Source organism: Nicotiana sylvestris, chromosome 1 (assembly GCF_000393655.2).
Source record: "Nicotiana sylvestris chromosome 1, ASM39365v2, whole genome shotgun sequence".
NCBI lineage: Eukaryota > Viridiplantae > Streptophyta > Magnoliopsida > Solanales > Solanaceae > Nicotiana > Nicotiana sylvestris.
The window spans coordinates 99,983,668-100,002,223 of record NC_091057.1 but is presented as its reverse complement, the minus strand read 5'-3'; the positions used below and the strand labels follow the sequence as shown (position 1 = coordinate 100,002,223).

At 39.5% G+C, this 18,556-nt stretch overlaps 1 pseudogene; it reads right to left on the bottom strand.

The window, feature by feature from the left end:
- Nucleotides 1-1,164: 1,164 nt before the first annotated feature.
- Nucleotides 1,165-18,556, bottom strand: part of LOC104231196 (uncharacterized protein At1g28695-like) — a 40,743-nt pseudogene continuing 23,351 nt past the window's right edge.

Genomic DNA, 18,556 nt, shown 5'->3' with positions numbered 1-18,556 from the left:
GAAGTCTGAATCATCACAATCAGCTACATTTGAATCCATAATGGCCTTTCCATTATTATATTTGGCCTTATTCTTCAACTTCGGACAGTCTTTCTTCCAGTGCCCTTTTTCTCGACAAAAGGCACATTCATCTTTGCTGGGTCTGGATCTTGACTTGGATCTTCCCTTCTTTGTCCTTGTTTGACTTTGAGGACGACCCCTCACAAATAGTGTTTCTCCTTCTCCGCCCTTCTGTTTTTCTCGCTTTCTTTGTTCATAGCTGTACAAAGCCGAACAAACTTCTCTGAGAGAAACTTCGTCATTTCCATGGAGTAGAGTAGTTTCAAGGTGCTCGTACTCATCAGGAAGTGACGCCAACAACATCAAGGCCAAGTCACCATCATCATAAGTTGTATCCATATTTTGCAAATCTGTGACCAACTTATTGAAACTGGTGATATGTTCATTCATCGTGGTACCAGGAACATAGGTGAAGTGAAACAGTCTCTTCTTCATGTACAATTTATTTTGACTATTTTTCTTCAAAAATTTATCCTCCAGTGCTTTCCATAATTTACTTGCAGAAGTTTCCTTTGTGTATGGATATTTCTGCTCTCTAGCAAGGTAGGATCGAATGGTACCGCAAGCAACACGGTTGAGAATCTTCCAATCTTCTTCTCCAATAACATCTGGTTTCTTTTCTTCAATGGCCAGATCTAGCCCTTGTTGAAAAAGGACATCTAGAACCTCGCCTTGCCACATCCCAAAATGCCCGGACCCGTCAAAAATTTCTACCGCAAATTTCGCATTTGACACAATTCTTGTCATAAGCGAAGATGCCAATGATGACGTATTGTTGACACTTGATGTAGATTCTTCTTGTTTATTGTCTCCCATATTTGACACAAATATTATTTAATAGCTGACGACACAAATCAAGATTATTTCCTTTCTGATGTAGAAGATCAGACTAAGCTGCAACCACAGAGCATACTCAGACAGAACCTTGACTCAGTTACCAAGATAAATCTTTTCTGATGTGGAAGATCAGACTATGCTGCAACCACAGAGCATACTTAGACAGTACCTTGGCTCTGATACCAATTATTGCGGAAGCCAAATGTATATAGTGTGAATAAGTCAACTTATTTCGAATAGTGAGATTTGACACGTCTTGCTCTTTCATCAATTCCTCCTCATCGCGTACCATATTTCGAATAGTGAGATGGTTTTTCTGTTGGACCGCACATAGTAAAAGCCTGTATTGAGTTGGAGAAAGGGTCTCCATTGAACCAATCAGTACTCATTTGTATATCTAATTTCTTGCTCTTGCTTAACATCAAAAATGGATTTCTGAGCCGCATTACACCTGTGTCCTGCCAAATTGCAAAATTAGCTCTACTCATATGGGCAATGTGGGAGGAATAAATGTGCCTTATGCAAGTCATCCATAAAAGGGCATTAAATTTAAAAAAGGAACACGCCCAGTATATATATAGGGTAACGGCCCAAATTGATTATATTCTCTAGTAAAAAAAATATAAAAGATATATATATATATATATATATATATATATATATATAGCTAGAATTTTAGAAGCGGCTATAACCCATGGCAATTTTGTGGGTCAAGAAATGTGACAATACTCAATTAATGATTTAACTAAACAATATTATATTTCGAATACGATTATAAATTAAACAATCTTAAAATCTCATTTCACAGAAGACAATCAAAACCTGTGAGATTTTTTTCTATATCTTAATTTTAGCCAAATTAGAGAGAATACCATTTGCAACTAGTGGTGGCCAAATGGTTTAAAAAACAGTTATTTGCCTATATTATCCATTAAAAATGGGTTGGATAATAAACTTTTCAAATATGAATAACAACCATATTTATTATCCATATTTGTAATGAGTTTAACAGTTTACATTTGTAAAGCCTTAAATTAGAGATTCCTCAAGTTTGGGAGACTAAATTTTTTTCCAAAAGTGATCATATTTAATAAGTCAGGGATAATATGGTTATCCATATTATCCGCCGGCTAACCTTTTTTATTCGTATTAAATACGAATCGGATCGGATCGAGTAATTTATCCTTTTTTGTATTACCTATTTTCGATCCACTCAAATCTGACCCGACTTGCCCTTCTGAAGTCTAATAAAATGTTTGGCAAATACTCGAATTATATCAACATAAGTAGGAAAATTAATTGAAAAAAAATAACTTTGACTGACTAGTGACTAGCCGTCGAAACGTACATCTATGTTAACTTTAGTAAAATCAAACTTCGATATGATAGTTACGCTTTTTAAAATCTTCCATGATGAGATGTTTGTATGGGTCAAAATCTGACCGAGGAAATTCAATACGAATAGGTGATTATCGTGAGATTTGTAACTTACCATGGGCAGTATGGCCGAGGTCGATCAGTGGTCAACAGAACAAGCCGTTGAGTGGCTCATCAGGGCCGATGTCGAGCAACATGGACACAAGTAACGGCTAGTATAGCTTTGGAACCTTCAAAAGGAATATTCTATTGAATATTCTTTTTGTTGTACCTTTTAAGGTTCTTTGGGAATATCTCATATAAATAGTAGGAGAGATAAGACAAAAACATGTAATATTCTATTTGATAAGAACACTTTTGAAAAGTAAGCTCTCTAGATAAATACAAAGAACAACTTTCTGAGAGAGAGATTCGATCTTTATATTTTATCCATTATCATTTCTACAAGATCCGAGAAAGTGTCCAATATTCTCTCGTATTCTTATTATCCATCATTGTCAGGGGAAGAATCATTCGACTCATTCAAATATTGGGTGAATCTTCCTCCTTATTTACATTTAGTGCCATTTATTTTTATTTATTACTTATTATTATTCTCATCCCATTAATAACCGCAACATTTATTGTGTATTGTATTAAATCCATTTCAACGTGATCCCATATTATCCGCATAAACTGATTTTAGATATAGGGTTTCCCTTATCCCTATATTTAATTAGTTTAACCAAAGATTCATATTTGCAGGACGGAGTGCTTCCTGACGATAAAAAAGAAGCCAAGAAGCTTCGAATGTAGGCGGCCAGGTACAACGTCATCAACAACGACTTGTACAAAAGAACGTATTGCGGCCCCCTAGCAAAATGCTTAGGCCCAAACCAGACGCGGCGCGTTCTAGAGGAAGTCCATGAAGGTCACTGTGGAGCTCATACCAGCAATCGAGCCCTAGTCAGATGCCTCATACGAGCAGGCTACTACTAGCCTACAATGAAAAAAGAGGCCGCCGACTTCATAAGAAAATGCGAACAATGCCAAAGATATGCCCCATGATCTACCAAGCGGGCGAGCACCTCCACTCAGTCACCTCGCCCTGGCCTTTCATCAAATGAGGGATGGACATCGTCGGACCCCTCCCGGCGGAACGAGTTAATGTACAATTTCTTTTAGTTTTAACTGACTATTTTTCCAAGTGGGTAGAAGCAGATGCATTCGCCCAAATACACGAGCAAGAAGTGATCACCTTCATATGGAGGAATATCGTGTGCCGTTTCGGCCTCTCCAAAGAAATCAGTTATGACAACGAGCCTCAATTCAATGGAAAAAAGATTGTCGAGTTCTTCGAGAAATGGCATATCAAAAGAATACTCTCCATGCCATATCATCCCGCGGGCAATGGGCAAGCGGAGTCCTTCAATAAGTCGATATTGAATATCATGAAAAAGAAGCTCGAGAATGCCAAGGGACTGTGGCCATAGTTGTTACCGGAAGTTTTATGGGCATATCGCACAATGCCAAAAACAAGCACGGGAGAAACACCGTACTCACTGGTCTATGGGACTAATACAGTAATACCGGTCGAAGTTGGAGAACCAAGTCTAAGGTACTCACACGAGAGCGGGCCGAGAAATGATGAAAGCAAGAGGTAAGACCTCGATGAGGCAGAAGAACGAAGAGATATGGCTTACATAAGGATGACCGCTCAGAAACAACATGCATAGCGATACTACAACAAAAAAGTCAAGATCACACCGCTCAAAGTCAAAGACTACGTACTCAAAGTTAAAACACAGGCAAGCAATTATCCACGAGAAGGAAAGCTAGGGACTAATTGGGACGGCCCGTACAAAATTACGGTGGCAACAAGCAAAAGGTCGTTCCAACTATAAACAATGGAGGGAAAACTACTATCAAACAACTAGAACATCCCTCACCTCAAGTACTTCAACTTCTAAGGAAAGATGTTCTCCGAGCTGTACTCTATTTCCCTCACCTGAGTTTTATCCCAATTGGGTTTTCTCGGGGAGGTTTTTAACGAAGTGACGAGGAGGACATTTTGAAGTTAAGCACGAGCTGGTGAGATTACAAGTTAGAAAGTTTATTACTCGACGCCTTGAATACTTCTCCAGGTCGAACAATAAAGGGACTAGATAGACTGGGACTGGAATACCAACCCGAAAAACATGTAAACTTCTCCAATGTATACATGTAAGCAGAGCATACAAGCACAAGATGTTTGCTTGTATCCACCAAGTTTTAACTCCGCACCGATCAAGATACTCACATTCGACCTCGTTCGAATTAACTAAGAGTAACATTCGACCTCACACGAATCAACTCACATTCAACCTCGTTCAAACTAACTAAAAGTAGCATTCGACCTTGCTCGAATCAACTCACATTCGACCTTGTTAGAATTAACTAAGAGTAACATTTGACCTCACTCGAATCAACTCACATTCGGCCACGTTCGGATCAACTCACATTCGACCTCGTTCGAATTAACTAAGAGTAATATTCGACCTCACTTGAATCAACTCACATCCGACCTCGTTCTACTTAACCAAGAGTAATATTCGACCTTGCTCGAATTAACTCACATTAAACCTCGTTCGAATTAACTAAAAGTAACATTTGACCTCGCTCGAATCAACTCACATTTGACCTTGCTTGAATTAATTAAGATACTCACATTCGACCTAGTTCGAATTAGTTAAGAGTAACATTCGACCTTGCTCGAATCAACTCACGTTCAACCTCGTTCGAATTAACTAAGAGTAATATTCGACCTCGCTCGAATCAACTCATATGACCTCGCTCGAACTAATTAAGACACTCACATTCGACCTAGTTTGAATTAGTTAAGAGTAACATTTGACCTTGCTCGAATAAAATCACATTCGACCTCGCTCGAATTATTTAAGACACTCACATTTGACCTTGTTCGAATTAGTTAAGAGTGACGTTCGACCTCGCTCGAATTCAACTTACATTCGGCCTAACTCAAACCTGATTCACAGAATAACCTCGTTTGAGTTAATTATGGCAACGTTCGACTTCGATCGAAGTAATCGAAAACACTCGATCGCGTTCAAGCTAACGTCTACCAACATAATTCTTTTAATCAAGGCAATCAATTGAGGAAAATATTCAAGGAAAAAATAGGAGACTCGGAAATAAACAACAAAAGTAGCATTCCTAATCAAAAGGTATCTTACAAGGGCCGAACAGACGCCCACAAAATAAAAACAAAAGATTACAAAAAGCATTACTCAGTAGCATCGCCCCCACCATTGCCTCTATCATTGTCCTCGTCATTAGAGTATTCGTCATCGTACCAAGCACCGGGCTCAATCCCATCCAAGTCATTTTCACCATCACCAGCCCACGGCGTAGTAGGATCGTAACCACAAGCGACCCGAGCTACGCGTGCCTTAGCACGAGCATCCTCAAACTCAGCCTCAGAAACTCTCCCTGCTGTCATCAATCCCCTAAATATGTCTAGTTGAGCCTCGACATGAATCCACTTCTCGTACGAATCCTGTGGAACATCGGGATAAGTGGAAGTACGAGAAGAAGATGGTTGAGCCAGTAGCTGCACCTTTTCGGCCTAGAGAATGGAGATCTGCTCATTAAGGTCCGAAACCTCTTTCTCAAGCCCACTAATCCGCTTGCCTCCCTGAGCGCGACCGTCCCCGCATCACTCGACCGCTTAGATCTGAGGACACGGATGGTATCCTCTAACGCCGCACCTTTGCCAAAGTCGCTTCCCTGGCCTCCTCGGCCCTCTTCGGCTCTGCCACTTTTTCGATCAACTCATCACTTAAGTCGTTAACTCTTATCGAGCTCTGCTCAAGCTCAGCCCGCAGGGATGCCAGTTGAGTTTGAAGGTCGACATGCTCAGCCACAACCCCTTTGCTCACTTCGAGCTCGTCCTCCTTGGCTCTAAGCGCTCCATCGAGCTTGCTGCATCTGCCGATGACCTTCACGAGCTCATCGTTCTTTTGCCCCAACTCGTCTCTAAGAGACTTGAAATTACTGTCCGCGCTGAACTGGGTGCGCATCTCACGGTACTTGTCATGGTACTTATGATACTTCAAAACTATTTTCTTAAAAACAACCTTCCTCTTCTCCTCTCGGCGGGCGTTCTCGATCTCCAAGATGAGAGTCTAAGTGAAAAAGGAAGAGCCAAAAATCAGTAAAAGCAAAAAGGAGAAAGAACGTAAGATACAAGAACAACAAAAACAAAAATACAAACTTACCCTCAAAGCCATTCCGGATATACCTAACGACAGATCGGCATCCTTAAATATCTGTAAAGTCTTGTTCTCGGCGCTAGAGCAAAGAGGAACCAAAGAAGGGACTACGCTCTCTGTGTTCGTCAATAAGTTGCAGTCCAAGGGAATGATTATAGAATGAGTAGATCCCTTCGTTCTTACCTCTACCCGAGTGAACCCCTCATCGAATATCCTTTACTCTTCGGGGCCGACGTCAGAACCAGACTCATAGCTGTCTACAGCCACACCTTTCCCCATTTCCACGGTAGAGGAAGGAACGTCGGCCTGCCATAACAGTGATGTATCACTCCTCGGAATGACCTCCGCTTCCTCTGATCGTCCTCTTCCTTCCACGGAGACCTCCGGCAAGGGAGAAATTTCTATATCTAAAAGGGGCGCAGTCTTTGTGCCCAAAGCTATGTCACCTTCGGGTGCGACCACGACCAGCTCGGGATCACCCTTGTTAACCCTTCACTTCCTAGTGTCTTGCCACCTTCTATTCTCTGCCTTTTTAACGGAACCGCTTCCTCCTCGCTCGGCGATGACTCATCTGCTAAATGCAATATAGGAGAAGTCAAAATATTCTCTGATGGGGCAGCCACTCGACAGCCAGGCCTACGCAGGACCGGGGTCTGAGAAAAAGCAGCAGTCTGCACGGACTCGCCTATAGTCGCAACGAGTAGAGACCCGGTCAAGGTACCCGATTGACAAAAAGTGGGGGTAGGAGCCTTCACTTTCCTCGGATCCCTCCGACCTAACAATAAAGAAAAACTACATGAAGTGAAAAAAAAGACGGTACAAAGGTCGAAGTAACTGAAGATCAAAACTTGACTTACCTGTCGAAGAAGGTTTACGTCCAAACTTCTTATTGAATGAAGACTACTTATGGATCCCCACCGTGTGGGGTAAAATTTGAGTCACCCAGTCGCGAATGTCGGCGACCAACCTAGGAGGCTCCTTCTCGACTGCACAAAAAAGGAAGAACGATTAAGTCACCAAAGAGAAACAACAAACAATCAGTTAGCAAAAACACTTATTGGTGAAGTTCCACACCTCAGGGAATCCACTGGGGTTCGCCCCCACATGCTCGGTCTTGATATAGAAGAAGTTGAACCAAAATTGACGATTTGCCTTATCATCCATTTTCACCACCAGACCCTTGGTCCCACGGTGGCGGAGGTGTATCATCGTACCCCTGTGGAAGCTCGACGCAAAAAGATATAACAGATGGCGGATGGAAAACCCACGATTGGCTAGCTCCACATATTTATCAACATAATAAAGAGCTTGTAAATATAGGGGGAGAGTTGGGTCGTACAGATGCTGTAGTAGCGGAAGAATTCCTCCACCAATAGGGGAAGAGGATGAGAATAGCCCACTTGGAACGAGTACGCATAAAATGCTCAATACCCAAGATGATGAATCTGGATCACGTCGTTCCCAGCTGGGACTAGATCGATGTGAGCATAGATGTTGTACTTGGACCTAAGCTCGGCAATATGTGTTGCTTCCATCTCGAATTTCACAGGCTCAGGCTCGTCCGCAGGTGGCTTTGAGAAGTCCGACCTAGAGCCTGAATTACGAGGAATGATTTCCTCCATAGTAAGAAAGCTTTCATCCTCTACAACAATGGCTTTCCCTTCATCATGAGAGGGCATGACCACTAACGATGGAAACGGGTCAGAGGTTCCCTCAGGGTTAGAAGATTTACTAGCCATCTTTTGTTATGTATATGCGAAGGAATTGAAAGTGCAGAAGAAGTGATAATGGCGTAAGCTGCTGAAAGTAGGAAAACAGAAAGAAGAAGAAGAGAAGAAGAAAAGATGTAGGTTCAAAAGATTAGAAAATGTAAAGGTTCATTCAAAGGGTTCCCCCCTTTATTTATAGAGAACACCGGCACTCGGATCGAGACAATTAACTGTCACATGCACAGGGATTGAAACAATAGGGACACGGGAAATGATGCAACACATCGGGAAGATGCATAATGATGACATGTGAGGCTGTGACATCACTCTGAACCAATGTCATTAGTGTGGCTCTCAAAATGCCATGTCACCATCTCGACCGCGATTCTCACTACTCGACCTCCCTATTCGAATTTCTCAAACTATGACTAATGAAGTCCACTCATTGAGGTCGACCAAAAGACGGCGTCACTAAGCGGAAAGACTAATTGTATGGGTCAAAATCCGATCGAGAAAATTCAACACGAAAAGGTAATTATCGTGAGATTTGTAACTTACCATGGGCAGTTTGGCCGAGGTCGATCAGTGGTCAGCAGAACAAGTCGTTGAGTGGCTCATTAGGGCCGAGGTCGAGTAGCATTGACAGAAGTAACGACTAGTATAACTTTGGAACCTTCAAAGGAAATATTCTATTGAATATTCCTTATGTTGTACTTTTTAGAGTTATTTGGTAATATCCCATATAAATAGTAGGAGAGATAAGACAAAAGACATGTAATATTCTATTTGATAAGAATACTTTTGAAAAGTAAACTCTCTAGATAAATACAAAGAATAACTTTCTGAGAGAGAGATTCGATCTTTATATTTTATCCATTATCATTTCCACCAGATCCGAGAGAGTGTCAAATATTCTCACATATTCTTGTCATCCATCATTGTTAGAGAAAGGAATCATTTACCTCATTCAAATATTGGGTGAATCTTCCTCTTTATTTATATTTAGTGTCATTTATTGTTATTTATTACTCCCTCTGTTCCAGTTTATATGAACCTATTTCCTTTTTGGCCTGTTCCAAAAAGAATAACCCCTTTCTAAATTTGGTAACAATTTAGCTTAAACTTACAACTCTATCCTTAATGAGAAGCTTTTATAACCACACAAATACTCTAGGCCCTTTTTTGCTTTGTTTAGGACCACAAATTCCAAAAGTCTTCATTTTTTCTTAAACTCTTTGCTTAGTCAAACATGTTCACATAAATTGGAATAGAGGGAGTACTTATCATTATTTTTATCCCATTAATAACCGCAACATTTATTGTGTGTTGCATTAAATCCACTTCGACGTGGTACCACATTATCCGCATAAACTGATTTTAGATCTAAGGTTATTATCTTTAACTAGGATTAATTCTTTATCCCTTTATTTAATTAGTTTAACCAAAAATTCATGTTTTTTGGCCAAACAATGTTTTTTGTGATATAATTGCATACCTTTATTCTTACCGATTACAAAATTTAGCCTTAAATATAATTTTGACTGAAGTCTGATTTGACCACTAAAATAGGCAGCAAAAGGGAAAGTTTATCGTATGATAATTGGAAAAGAACATTTTCATCTCTGAACCGTGAAAGTAAATATCGATAAGGGTAAAGTAAGTACACTCCTTAAGTTCCTTACACGTGTCCACAAAACTGACAAAACTTTACAACCACAGCCATCACAGGAATCTGAAACTGAAATGATGCCTTTTTGGGTATAAAATACGTTTATACAGTTAAAAAAAGGTTACATTTCTACATAAAATGCAGTATAATACTGCATTTTACAATAATTTGGGCCCACCAAATATCTGCAGGGCTGCCAATTTGTTTTTTTAGTGTAAAACGTAGTATAATACTACGTTTTAATGAAACGTAGTATTATACTGTGTTTTACACTAATTTTTGGGCCCACCAATAAGTGTTCTGCGGATAGCTGACATAATAATAATTCAGATACATAAAACGTGATATTATACTGCGTTTTACATAAAAAAATTCTGCACCCCAAGCTAGGACTTGCCTTATTTAAAGGCGTTAGAATTTTATGAAAATCCATTTAAAACTTTTCTTCAAACTTCCATTCATACTTCTCTTCTTCTTATCAAGCATTTTTTATAATGTCTGAAGAGTCAAAAATAAGGGTTTCATTATATTGGCGGGGTAAGGTTGTAATGGAGAATAACTCTGTGAGGTATAGTTCACCTCCACAGTATCATGTTAAATTGCCGCTTACAATGGAGTACGATAAATTGGTATCGTTGTTACGTAAAAAAATGAGTGTGAGGAAACGTTCGATGAACCTAAAGTAACCGGTAGATTTTCGTATTCTATGACTCCGTAGGGGTTTGCTTATTATTTCGAGTTTAACACCGAATATATGAAACTCTTAGAGATTTTTTGCGGATTCCGGATGAATACAGGGAATTTATTATAATAAATTTGTTGGAAATATACGTCAAGGTTGAAAACGTTCCCAATAATGAGGGTGTGCATAGTAGGGATAACCCCCAGTCATCGGGTGGTTATTCTGGAGCAGTTTTTGTCGGGCAGATTCCTGATGAAAGAGCTTGCCTTGATTTAAACTTGTCACTACCGACGAATGGGCAGCTACAAAATAATTTTTCGACTTTATATAATCTACAAGACAACTGGTAAACTTTAATTTTTCTACGCTTTAGCGATGTTTATTTTATGTTTGAATTGGATTTGTATTAACACTCATATTTTTCATAGGGGGTACCGTCCGGATATGAATTTTACAAGTTATGACCCCGCTCCTAGTTGGAATATGCATAGTTCTGGCGTGTTGGACTACGGTGGTCCTTCCAGGAGTCAGCACCAACAAGAAAATGTACATCATGGAACATCAACACAGTACGACTTGTAAGTAAAGTGATATAGCTATATGTAAATTATTTATCTAGTTGAGTAGCTTATCATTTTGTTCTTTTTGTATAGTGAAAACGAGCAACTTGATATTCCTGACCTCACACAGTTGCCCATAGACGACGTATTGACTCGTGATTTGGCAGATGCGCAGTCAGGAAGAAGATAGTGATTACGACAACAATGCCGATGAGTTTGGAGATGACACACCCTTCCTTGATGAGGGTGATGACGAGGAGGAAGTGGATGCCGAACCTGAGCTGACGAGGGAGCATGCTCCTCCACCTCCTGTTAGACCAAGAGTGTACGAGTCCCATGTGTCGTTTCATGAGCAGAATATTCCCTACCTTGATAATCTATTAAGTATGTCGGACGTAGATGCCCTCATAAGGGATGATAATGAAATTCAGTCAACAATATGGGATGAGTCTAGACCAGCGGTGCTGGAAAAGGGCATGTATTTCCCCGATAAAGCTCGCCTAATCAGGGCTGTAAAAATCTACAGCGTAAGAGAGTGCCGTGAGATGACGGTAAGGGAGTCAACTATGGAGGTATACAAAGGAGCCAATTTTAACTTTGAACCGCTTTTATTCAAATTATTAAAGAAAATTGAACATCGTTTAAAACATGTCTTTGGATTGCGTCACATGAAATGCACCCGCAATCTTGAACACATTTGATTCGATGTTTTGGGATTTGGACTTGGGTCGCACGAAATGCACACCCGAATTTAAGAAGGTAAGATTAGTAAACACGCGCCTAAAGAGACTATCGTGTTATTATCTTGGGATGGGCCGCGAAATTCGCTAAATGGCCCCTCCCGAAATCTATGCAATTATTAACATCTATTGAGGGCCCCGCAGCCTGTGCATTTTATTTGGCGAGGCTCGTCTCATTTATTTTTAAAAGGATAATCCTAAAGTGACTACATTTTTTATTAAATTCGTCTCTAACATAAAAGAGAAAAATCCTAATTAATTACATGCTTGAAAAAGGGCGTAACATATTAATTGTTAGACTAAGACAAATGTTAACGGAAAGGAATATTACTAAAAATTGAAATTATAAATAAAATACGGAATCGACAAATAATATATTCAAAAGAGACCAATTATTCTATAACTAGTTTAAACTGACATTGTTAGATGACTTGAACCGTTGGAATTAATTATTTACAAATATTTGAAACTAGAATTAACCTTAATCACTAATGCTTATTGGAAAGTTTATTAAACTTAAACGTTATCTAGTCTTGTTTGAACTCAAATCATGTCTTAATACCTAATTCACGAAATTAGTTCAAATTCATGCCTTAACTAAATTTAGTTACATGTTCACGATTAACCTACTGTTGACAATATTAAAACCTTCATAGCTAGTGAACTAATTAGTTTTGCCAAGCCGATTCACTAAAGACCAACTTATGTTATTTTCCTCTTATTCCAATTATTAAACAGTTTGACAGTGATGAGCATGCTTAAACATATACTACCTAATAACCAAACTAAAACAGAGTATTATTTAGTACATAACTACAAGATGCCTAGTTATGCAAAGCAACAGAAATTTATAGAATAAGAATACATGAAATAGCCTAAATACAATCAGTAAAAGAAACAAAGAAAAAGCTAAATTAAAGCTTCAAAGTTCCATTCTTCATATGTATTCATGTTTTCACATTTCAGCTTACAATATCGACAAGGTTACAACCATGTACCTGGTATTAGAAGTAAAAGAAAAGGAAGATCAGCAGTAGCAAAGCAACAAGAACAGTCAGCAACATCAGTAGCAAATTGAACACCTACGGACAGACTTTAAAACCAACAGAGATGATTCCACAACCAGTAACAGATTCAGGAATAACCCAACAACAAACAATATCAGAAACCCAAGCTGAAACCCAAGAATTCAATTAAACAGCACTCTAGAACCAAAAGAAAACCCAGGAAGACCAATCTGAAAATCAGTAGTACCAAATGCAAATCACAGAAGCAGTAACAATATTCTGATTCTCAGTAGTAAAGAAAGGCTTTACTTTCAGTTTTTAATTCTCAAAGATTGAGTTTTTTAAGTTCTGACAAATCAGTTTTCTTTTCAACTTAAGCTCTGAATTTATGATGATCAAATCCAGTCTATTCTTTTTAACTCTCTAACTCGGACTCTCCAAGATTTTTCAAAAGTTCCCTTAATTCTGTCCAAACTCTCCTTATTTATGTCCAAAAACAGACCACTTTAAACAATTAATTGAATAAAGAAAAGGTCACATCTTCTTGAGCCTCGTAATCCCACTACTATATGTCTTGTTCCCCATTACTGATTAAACAAATACATTATCCCCTCCATTATATCTTGTCCCCCATGCCTACCTTAAATAATTATATTATTCCCCCACTAAATTATATCTTGTCTCTCACCATGTACTATTTTAATATTATTAATGCTTAGTGGGTGGAGCACTCAAAATAAATAATAGCTCAAATTTTCAATTCCAAAAATACCCCTCTGAAATTAGTAAAATTACCGTTCTACTCCCATCAGCTATAACCAATTCACCTAAATCAATTAACCAAAATATAGCAACTATAACCAATTTTTAATCAAATTCAATCAACAAATTCAAACTAAATGATGAACAACAAAAAAATAACTGGAATTATTTTGACTAAACAATATTTTTTAACAACAAACCTACTTTCAGATTCAACAACAATATCAAACAATCATATTCAAATTACTGAGTTCAAATTCAAATTAAGCTTAAACGGAACAAATAAACAGATTCAAATCACTGAACTAAATAACCAATTGAACCTCAAACTGAATCTAACAATATTATAGTCAAGACGAAGGATTCAAGTTATCAAACTAACATATTTCTATATTAAAACTAAATCCTTTTAAATGAATAAAAACAAACTGAAGAAATAATTAGTTGAACTTCAACTTAAATCTAACAACATTATAATTAAACTAACAATTTCTATATTAAAAATAAACTAGAACAAATGAAACAACCTGAAGAAATAATCAAGAAATGATGAACACGAACAAAAATAAGAATAAAAAATTTACTGATTCCAGATCCGAGAATATCAAACAAAATATGGATAGAAATGAAACTTAAAACCACTAACCGGATCGGAACGACGATGAACTCGAACGGAAACAAATCTGCCCGGAAACAATTATCGCACCAAAATAACTCGACGCCGAAGACGACCACGAACGGACTACTGTTCAGGTGGTCGTTGCTGGGCGATCGAGATGGAAATAAGGTGGTCACTTGGACGAAGAAGAAGGAGCAGGGTTGCCATGGAGGGGTTACTACTCGCTACTGCTCGCTACTGCTCGACGGGAGCTTGGAGATGGTCGTGCCTCGACTGACGAAAAAGAAGAAACAACAGCCATGGTTACCGGAGGTGAAGCTCGTTTTGGACTGGTTCGCTGCATGCTGAAGAAGATAACGAAGCAGCGGCAGCAGTAGGTGGTGACGCTGGGCAGTCCGTTGCTGGAAGAACTGGATGTCGACGAAGCAGCCGGTGACGACGATGCAGAAACTGGACGAAGCAGCAATAGCAACGCGGGCAGCCATGGTCGTGCGTCGTGATGGTTGACGGACTGGAGGTTCCATGGCGTGGAGCTTCGCGTCTGGAGGAGGGCAGCCAGTGGTCAACGAGGAGGGGGCTTTCGGACTAGTGGTCGTTTTGAGGAGGTGAAGCAGCAGCGATGGCTGCTTGTCGTGGTGGAGTTGGACGATGAAGAAGACGACGCAGCAGAGGTGGTCGTTGAAGGTGGTGAAGCAACGGGGGGGGGCAGCCATGGCAGTTGGAGGGGAGGTTGAAGAAGATGATACAGTAGGGGGTGGGTAGCTTTTTTTAGGTTTAGGGTTTGTTTTTTCTTTTTTTGTGAAATGAAAGATAGGGAGATAGGGGTGTTGGGTCTTTTGGGTTATGGACTGGGTCGACCCGGTTTGAAATGGACCGGGTCGTAGGGGAAGGTTGGGTATCTTTGGGCTTGTGGTTTAAAATTGAAGAAAAGGCTCAATCCGGTCTTCTTCTATTTTTGTTCTTTTCTATTTATTCAATTTCCTAAATAATAAAGCTAAAAGTGCTAAGATTAAATTATAAAACCCAAAATTATCTGGAAATACTAATTAACTCTTAATAATAATAATTAACACACAATTAAATAGCGATTAACGATAAAATCACACAATTTGGACATTAAATGCTAAAAATGCAACGTACATTATTTTTATGATTTTTTCATTTTGTAAAACAAACTTAATTAAATATCAAATGCAAATGCGACATATTTTTATATTTTTTTATTAATTTAACATATTAACATGCACATGCAAAAATTCAAATAATTATCAAAAACGTCACGAAAATTCAAAAATATCACACAAAGGAAAATTATTTTATTTTGAATTTTTGGGAGTAATTCTCATATAGGGCAAAAATCACGTGCTCACAGCTGCCCCTCTTTGTCCGGAAGCACGAAGGGTTTTCGCGCAAAGATAAAGTGAGCGGATACGAGCGATTTTTGCCCGTTGGAATACTCCGTGTGAAACATTTTTTGAAAGATTTGACTGAACCTTTGCTTCAGAGGTTTCCTACATATCCTGGGCTAAACAGGAATCAGGTCAATGTAGTTCGGGAAGTTTTGGTAGCTGGGACTACCATGGGACTGCAATTTTGCTGTTACTGCTGATGCATGCTGTTACTACTACTTACCGATCTCCTTATTACACTGTGCTTAAAAGAAAAATCAAGAAGCTAGGCTAGACTACGGATTACAAGATCCCATCTATCTTCCATTTGTTTTTGATGCCTTGCTTTGTTGTCGGCTTGCATCTATTCCGGTGCTTCTTTCTTCCGAGAACTGACGGGGATGACACCGGCCTCTTGCTTTCCTGAACACCAGTTTACATCATTTTGTTCTGTCCGCTTGAGGATGCGGCTTCCTGCATTATGCTGTGAATCTTTTGTTGTAACCTTCTGCCTTTCGGTGGGTTACGGATTTCAAGACCTGAAATGTAAAGACTGAAAAATATTCCCTCGTTATACAGGTGGACGCCTAATGCTAAAGACATGAAAAGTATGCCCTTGTTATACAGGTGGGCGCCTAATTGCTAAAGACATAAAATGTATTTCCTTGTTCTGCAAGTGGGCTCCTGACTCCACCTTGACTTTTGAAAGATGACACAACCTCCATTCTCCAGGAGGGCTCCTGACTTTCATCGGTAACTTTGAAAATAAAATGCATTTGGCAATGATTTATGAAAATATATATTTTGGCAATGTTTATACAAGCAGTACCACTCGGGTCAAAATAAATTAAATGTCCTTTTGAGAAAGGATTAAATTCAATATACTATTCGAGGGCGGATAGACCCATCATATCCTGTTCGAGGGCGGACAGACCCATCATATCCTATTCGAGGGCGGACGAACCCAAAATATCCTATTCGAGGGCGGACGAACCCAAAATATCCTATTCGAGGGCGGACGAACCCAAAATATCCTATTCGAGGGCGGGCGAACCCAAAATATCCTATTCGAGGGCGGGCGAACCCAAAATATCCTATTCGAGGGCGGACGAACCCAAAATATCCTATTCGAGGGCGGACGAACCCAAAATATCCTATTCGAGGGCGGACGAACCCAAAATATCCTATTCGAGGGCGGACGAACCCAAAATATCCTATTCGAGGGCGGACGAACCCAAAATATCCTATTCGAGGGCGGACGAACCCAAAATATCCTATTCGAGGGCGGACGAACCCAAAATATCCTATTCGAGGGCGGACGAACCCAAAATATCCTATTCGAGGGCGGACGAACCCAAAATATCCTTAAAACGTGAATTGATTTCCTCGTTCCTCCAAGAAAATTTTCGACAATGGCAGAAATTTTCTGCCTCAGTTTTGGTGCTTTTCCTTGTGGCATGTTTTTTCGCCATTAATAAGATTTCCTTTTCCTACTTCAAATCAAAAAAATTTGTTAGTTTTAAAACATGGTGAGTGGTCGTGTCACTCCTGCTGGGGATGGTTTTTCCCTTTCTCCCTTCTCCGCTCTGTGTTTCATTACGCTATCAAAACTTGCTGGGGATTATTTTGCTGGGGATGAATTTTCCTTTTCTTCCTTCCCCACTCTGTGTTGTCCGACCCTCTTGGAACTTGGTCGAAAATCTGTCGGGGATGCCCCTACATCTCGATGGTCTGCTGGGGCCCTCTTGGAATTGGGTCCACAATTTTCTCAACTGTTGTTTTCCTGTTTTTCTCCAATTTCCCCTGGAAATTTGGTCCTCTTAGGATCTAGACCCATTCATCATTTGGTCTTGCGACCAACTTCTTTTTGCTTTATCGCCTTATCTTTGGCCTGTCCTATTCGCATTTTGCTTTGCATCATTTTGGCAACATGTAGTAAGCTCTGAAAATCCTTTTTAAAAGAAACCTGCTGGAGAGGTAAAGTCTTTAAACCAAGAAATAAAAAAGTGATGATTTTAAAAAAAGTAGAAAAAGAAGAAGTCTTTCTGAACAAATGCTGGGGAAAAGGAAAGAAAAGAACTTATCTGAGTGATATAACCGATCCCAACGATCATGTCGCGCATTCCGGATTAATCAACCCAGTCTATTTGTATCAATCAACCCTTCGGACGACCTCATGTTGCTGGGGATAAACAGGCACTTAACTCTTTGCCAAATGCGGATCCTTTCCGCCAATCTTGTCTTGTCGCCTCATAGTGCCCTTCGAGGGGTTTTCACTAATAAGACTCTCTTGTTTCTCTCCACTCCCGTCGTCTTATGGTGCCTGTGAAGGTTTTCACCGATAAGACTCTCGTTTTATTTCTCTCATCTTTCGTCGACTTATGGTGCCTGTGAAGGTTTTCACCGATAAGACTCTCTCATTTTATTTTATTTTTCAGCTGGGGATTGGAGTGCTGCCGATATGACTCTCTCTGTTGGGGATTCTTTCGGCTATCAAGTCATTTCCAGCTTATGATCTTCTTCTTTGCTAGGGATCAGAGTGTTATTCCCGACTTCCGTTTGCATGACCTTGCACTTCTCGGATACTAATCGGGAGGTTTTTTTTGGACATCAATATGGGTTTTTGTGTATGTCAAAAAGAAAAGGGGTATCAAGAGGGTTCAAAATCATTTTGATGGGTAAAACATTACAACTCTTGGAATCGAACTTTCTTCCCAAAATTACAAACACAACTTCTGCCCCAGTTTTCTTGCTTGGGGATTTTTTTTTGTTACACTATGACCGAGCCGTGAGGCGCCTACGTATCCTTTTTTGAGGAATCAGGTCAAACGTAGTTCCCAATTCCTTTGTTTTTCTTATGACTTTTCTTTTGTCTTTATTATCATTATTTTTCTTT